This window comes from Mustela putorius, unplaced genomic scaffold (genome assembly GCF_011764305.1).
Source record: "Mustela putorius furo isolate JIRA1106 unplaced genomic scaffold, ASM1176430v1.1 tig00003836_pilon_pilon_pilon, whole genome shotgun sequence".
NCBI lineage: Eukaryota > Metazoa > Chordata > Mammalia > Carnivora > Mustelidae > Mustela > Mustela putorius.
The window spans coordinates 39,492,428-39,499,525 of NW_025421989.1; positions in this window are offsets into that span (position 1 = coordinate 39,492,428).

Genomic DNA, 7,098 nt, shown 5'->3' on the forward strand with positions numbered 1-7,098 from the left:
TCCCAAAAAAAAACAAGAGTCCAGGACCTGAGGATTCCCTGGGGCAATTCTTCCGGAAGACATTCAAAAAAGGAAATAATACCCATTCTCTGAAAAGTTGTTTCAAAAAATACCACAAAACAGAAGGACAAACCCCCAGGCAAAAGACCCCATCAAAAAGGAGAATTTCAGGACCAAAGATCCCTGATGAATATGGATGCCCAAGAATTTTCAACAAGATTCTTAGCTAAGAGGATCCATACAGTACATTTTAAAAAGGATAATTCCACCACAAACCAAGGTGAGTTTTATCCCAGGGATGCAAGGGTGGGTTCAAAACATTCACCCAATTGTGTTAGAACACATTAACTAAGAGGAGAGAGAGAAGAACCACGTGGTCCTCTCAATTGACTGAAATACTGTTGAAATAGCAGTGTAGTGATAATATACAGTGTCCCCTCCTGCCTGATTAAAATGCTTCATCAGTATATAGGGAGGGGGGGAGGGAACATTCCTCAATTTCAACAAAATCCATTGAAGAAAAACCGACAGCGAATATCAATCTCAATGGGGGAAAAGCTTAGAGCCTTTCCTTTAAGAATCAGGGAACACACTACAAGGATTGGGGTCCCACTCGTCACCCACTCTTGTTGTCACATAGCACTAGAAGACCTATCTCAACAAACAATGAGATAAACAAAAAGAAAGTAAAATGTATTCAGATTGGCAAAGAAGTAGTCAAACTCTCTTTGCAGATGGACATGAGTAACTTTAAATGTGGGACCTAACCCAAAAACCCCAAAAGACTCCAAAGAAACCCAAACCTCCCCCCCCAATAACTTTACTTAGATCTCATACAACAATTCAGTAATGTGTCAGGATACAAAATCAAGTGCACAACAGGAATCAGTTGCGTTTCTAGAGACTAAAAATGCAACTGTAGAAAGAGTAATAGAGAATTCGATTCCATTATATAAGTAGCATCAAACCCATTAGAATACCTTGGAATAAAAACATAAATAATAACCAAAGAAGGTGAAGGATCTATACTCCTAGTAACTATAGAACAACTATAAGAAAGAAATCAAAGAAGAGACACAAAAAGATAAAAAAAAGCTATTCCTTATTGCTCATGGATCAGAAGAACAAACATTGTTGAAAGATGTCTGTGCCTTACCCAGCGCAAGTCTGTTACGTTTCCACAATGCCATCCCAATCAAAAATACCAATGGGCATTTTCCAAAAGTGCTGCGACACATCCACAAGCCTAAAAATCTTATGGAACCAGAAAAGACCCCAAATCTACTAAGGCCGTTGTTGAACCAGACAAAAAACCAAAAAAAAGCAAAACAATAACAAAAAAAAAAAAAACAAAGCTGTGGACATCATGTTGCCATGATTGTCAGAGCTATATTACAAAGTGGTCTTCGATCATCAAGACAGACCTGTTCATCTGGGCACAAAAAAACTAGACACATAGACCCGTTGCCACAGAGGTAGTAGAGCCCACATATGGATCCTCAGGAATTATGGTTGTAAATAATATTTGACAAAGCAGGGAGGACAAAATATCCATTGGGAAAAAGACATGTTCTCTTCAATAAAATGGTTGCTGGAAGAAAGTGGACAGCTAAGTACAGAAGAATGACACTTGACCATGTTCTTTCCACCATATCACAACGAAAAAACTCAAATTGAAGGAATCATATCAAAATCATGAGGAAACCATAAACAGTAAACCTCTTGACATTGTCCACCGGCAACTTCTTTTAAGACACGTCGCCAAAGGCAGGAAATAACAAGCCGAAAATGAATGTTTTGGGACTTCATTAAGATGAAAAGATTATGCACAGCCACGAGGAAAACAGTCAAAAACAACAAAGAGGCAAACCCAGGAATGGGAGAAGATACTTTATTTGCAAAATGACACTACAGATAATAAAGGGCGGGGTATCTCCAAGAGTGTATAAAGAACTCTCAAATATCAGCACCCAAAAACACATAATCAAATCAAATTTTATTATTTTATTTATTTTTTTTTTATTACTTTTGGTGAACATTATTTACATTTTTAATTTTTTTAAATTGAGATGTAAATCACATGTTAACACTTGTAATTTTAAGGGTACACAATGTGTTGATCTGATACATTTATATATTACAGTATGAATACTATCATAGCATTATCCCATCACATAATTATCACATCCTTTTGTGTGTGGGAACAATTAAGATTTAGTTTCTAGTGACTTTGAAGTTCATAATATAGTATTTGCTGACTATAAATCACTATACAGTGCGTATTAGATCTCCAGAACATGATATATCTACTAGATAAACAAGTTTTGTACCCTTTAAACAACTCCCCAATTTCCCCTTCCCCTAGCCCCTGATTATGACCATTCTACTCTCTGTACTTATGAGTTTCAGCTTTTTTGGATTCCACATATAAGTGGTATTATGAAGTTTTTGTCATTCTCTGCTTTGACTTATCTCAACTTTGCATGATGCCCTCAAGATTCATCCATGTTTGTGGCATATGGCAGGATTTCCTACTTTCTCATGGCTATTATTATTCCATTGTGTGGATATAGATACATAAAGATCACATCTTTTTATATCCATTCACTAGTGGACACTTAGGTTGATTCCATATCTTAGTTATTATGAATAATGCTGCAATAAACATGTAGATATATTTTTCAAAATTCTGGTTGTTATTTCCTTTGGATAATATACAGAAGTAGATTTGCTGGATCACATGGTAGTTCTATTTTAATTTTTTGAGGACCCTGTATGATGTTTGCCATAGCGGATGCCACCAAATTTCATTTCCACCAACAGTGCACAAGGGTTCCCTTTTTTCTCCTTGCCAACACTGCTTATGTCTTGTCAACTGATGAACAACCCTTCTTTTTATTTATTTATTATGTATTCATTTATTCTATCTATTTATTTATTTATTTCAGGAGGATAACAGTATTCATTGTTTTTGCACCACACCCAGTGTTCCATGCAATCCGTTGCCCTCTCTAATACCCACCACCTGGTTCCCTCAACCTCCCACCCCCTACCGCCTACAAACCCTTCAGAAGTTGTTTTTCAGAGTCCACAGTCTCTCATGGTTCACCTCCCCTTCCAATTTCCCCCCAACTCCCTTCTCCTCTCTAACTCCCATTGTCCTCCATGGCTATTGTGTTATGCTCCACAAATAAGTGAAACCATATGATAATGGACTTCTCTCTGCTTGACTTATTTCACTCAGCATAATCTCTTCCAGTCCCGTCCATTGTTTTGAGTTTATCTTTGTGTACGGTTGTAAGAGAATGGTCGAGTTTCATTCTTCTACAGATAGCTGGTCCAGTTTTCCCAGCACCATTTATGGAAACAGACGTCCTTTTTTCCACTGTATATTTTTTTCTGGTGCTTTCAGACACCTGCAGCCCACTCTCGGAGCCTGAGAACGCACACGCGACCCACAAGCCTCCACTCAGAGAGGTGCGTGCAAGCGGGCGGCTCTCTTAGACCCAGAAAAGACCAGGCACTCCCAGCCCAGGCCAGTGGGGGAAAATCTCTGTTGAGATCGCTGCTTGGAACCTCTCTGGTGGTATGGAGCTGCCCAGACAGCTGAACCCGCTGCATGGTTTTGGGGGGTACAAGCAGAAGATCCTGCGTCCCCAGTGACCAAGACTCGGAACCTGCTTGACAGTGGCCAAGGGGGAATTTATATGAGCTTACAACAACCCACAGAAGAGCAGACTGAGGCTTCTCTCAGTGAGAGGAAGGTCAGGGTGTGCAGTTTCTTTCCTCTAAACCTACAAAAAACCATCAAAAGCAGTCAAGGCAAGAGGAAGGAAAAAAAAAAAGTGAATAAACATACAAACCTCCGGAAAAAAACGGTTTCCTCAGCCCCACCCTCTTGAGGTGGGGCGGGAGGACTTAACTCAGGGAACATCACTGACTGAAAACCCACATGGTAGGCCCCTCCCCCAGAAAACCAACCAGGAAGAGAAGAAAAAAAAAAAAAAGACTACAAGAGAAACAACCACCACTACGTCATAGGACAACTTTTTATTTTTTAATTTGTTCCCACTATTCTGGCTCATGTTTTTTTATATAGATAAAATTTTTTTTAAACCTATTTACCATCACATTGAGCTATCCAGTACATCAAATTTCATAATAACCTTTCTACCCCTGAACTTTTTGATACATACAACGGTGTTTTTCTTTTGCATTTTTATTTTTTAAATTTCTTTTTTTTTTTTATTTTAGTTTAGTTTAGTCTAGAAGACAGCCCTTCTAACAGGTGTGAAAGTAATATCTCATTGTGGTTTTTGACTTCCACTTCCCTGATTATAATGATGTTGAGCATCTTTTTTTTTAAATTTTTTATTTTTTATAAACATATATTTTTATCCTCTTCTACCCACTTAAGCCCCCATGTTGCATCACCACTTCCTCATATCAGGGAGATCATATGATAGTTGTCTTTTTCTCTGCTTGACTTATATTCGCTAAGCATGATACGCTCTAGTTCCATCCATGTTGTTTGCAAATGGCAAGATTTCCATTTCTTTGATGGCTGCAATGTAAATTCCATTGTGTATATATACCCACATCTCTTCTTGATCCATTCCTCTGTTGATGGACATCTATGTTTCTTTCCATAGTTTGCTATTGTGGACATTGCTGCTATAAACATTCGGGTGCATGTTGTCCTTTGGATCACCTACATTTTGTATCTTTTAGGGTCATACCCCATAGTGCAATTGCTCGGGTCATAGGGGGCCAGTTCTATTTTCAACATTTTGAGGAACCTCCATGCTGTGTTTTCCAGGAGTGGCCTGGCACCAGCTTTGCTTCTCCCACCAACACTGTAGGAGAGTTTCCCCTTTCTCCCGCCATCCTCGCCAGCATCGGTCATTTCCTGACCTGTTGATTTGTAGATTTAGCACCATTCTGACTGGTTGTGTGCAGGTGATATCCTCATTGTGGTGCCTTGAATTTGTATTTCCGCTTTCATGATTGCCGAGTGGAGTGGATATGGAGCACATTTTTCAATGTGTCTGTTCGCAATCGTATGATTGTCTATTTTATAGATTCTGGACAACTAGTCCTTTATCTGATATGTCGTTTGCAAATATCTTCTCCCCATTCTGTCAGTTGTCTTTTGATTTTGTTTACCTGTTTCCTTTGGCTGTGCAAAAGCTTTTGATCTTGATGAAATCCCAGTAGTTCATTTTTTCCCTTGCTTCCCTTGCCATTTTTGCGTTTGTTCCTAGGAAGATGTTGCTGCGGAGAGGTCGAAGAAGAGGTTGCTGCCCGTGTGTTCTCCTCAAGGATTTTGATGGATTTTCCTTTCGCCACATTGAGGGTCCTTCATCCATTTTGAGTCTATTTTGTGTGTGTGGTGTAAGGAAATGGTCCAATTTCATTTTTCTGCATGTGGCTGTCCAATTTTCCCAGCACCATTTATTGAAAAGGCTGTCTTTTTTCCATTGGACATTCTTTCCTGCTTTGTCGAAGATTAGTTGACCATAGATTTGAGGGTCTATTTCTGGGCTCTCTATTCTGTTCCATTGATCTATGTGTCTGTTTTTTGTGCCAGTACCATGCTGTCTTGATGATGACAGCTTTGTAATAGAGCTTGAAGTCCGGGAATTGTGATGCCACCAACGTTGGCTTTCTTTTTCAATATCCCTTTGGCTATTCGAGGTCTTTTCTGGGTTCCATATAAATTTTAGAATTATTTGTTCCATTTCTTTGAAAAAGAGATGGATGGTACTTTGATAGGAATTGCATTAAATGTGTAGATTGCTTTAGGTAGCATAGACATTTTCACAATATTTATTCTTCCAATCCAGGAGCATGGAACATTTTTCCATTTCTTTGTGTCTTCCTCAATTTCTTTCATGAGTACTTTATAGTTTTCTGAGTATAGATTCTGTGTCTCTTTGGTTAGGTTTATTCCTAGGTATCTTATGGTTTTGGATGCAATTGTAAATGGGATTGACTCCTTAATATCTCTTTCTTCTGTCTTGCTGTTGGGTGTAGAGAAATGCAACTGATTTCTGTGCATTGATTTTATATCCTGACACTTTACTGAATTCCTGTATAAGTTCTAGCAGTTTTGGAGTGGAGTCTTTTGGGTTTTCCACATATAGTATCATATCATCTGCGAAGAGTGATAATTTGACTTCTTCTTTGCCGATTTGGATGCCTTTAATTTCCTTTTGTTGTCTGATTGCTGAGGCTAGGACCTCTAGTACGATGTTGAATAGCAGTGGTGATAATGGACATCCCTGCCGTGTTCCTGACCTTAGCGGAAAAGCTTTCAGTTTTTCTCCATTGAGAATGATATTTGCGGTGGGTTTTTCATAGATGGCTTTGATGATATTGAGGTATGTGGGTATGTGCCCTCTATCCCCTACACTTTGAAGAGTTTTGATCAGGAAGGGATGTTGTACTTTGTCAAATGCTTTTTCAGCATCTATTGAGAGTATCATATGGTTCTTGTTCTTTACTTTTTATTGATGTGTTGTATCACATTGACTGATTTGCGGATGTGAAACCAACCTTGCAGCCCTGGAATAAATCCCACTTGGTCGTGGTGAATAATCTTTTTAATGTACTGTTGAATCCTATTGGCTAGTATTTTGTTGAGTATTTTCGCATCTGTGTTCATCAAGGATATCGGGTCTATAGCTCTCTTTTTTGGTGGGGATCCTTGTCTGGTTTTGGGATCAAGGTGATGCTGGCCTCATAAAATGAGTTTGGAAGTTTTCCTTCCATTTCTATTTTTTGGAACAGTTTCAGGAGAATAGGAATTAGTTCTTCTTTAAATGTTTGGTAGAATCCCCCGGGAAGCCGTCTGGCCCTGGGCTTTTGTTTGTTTGGAGATTTTTAATGACTGTTTCAATCTCCTTACTGGTTATGGGTCTGTTCAGGCTTTCTATTTCTTCCTGGTTCAGTTGTGGTAGTTTATATGTTTCTAGGAATGCATCCATTTCTTCCAGATTGTCAAATTTATTGCCGTAGAGTTGCTCATAGTATGTTCTTATAATAGTTTGTATTTCTTTGGTGTTAGTTGTGATCTCTCCTCTTTCATTCATGATT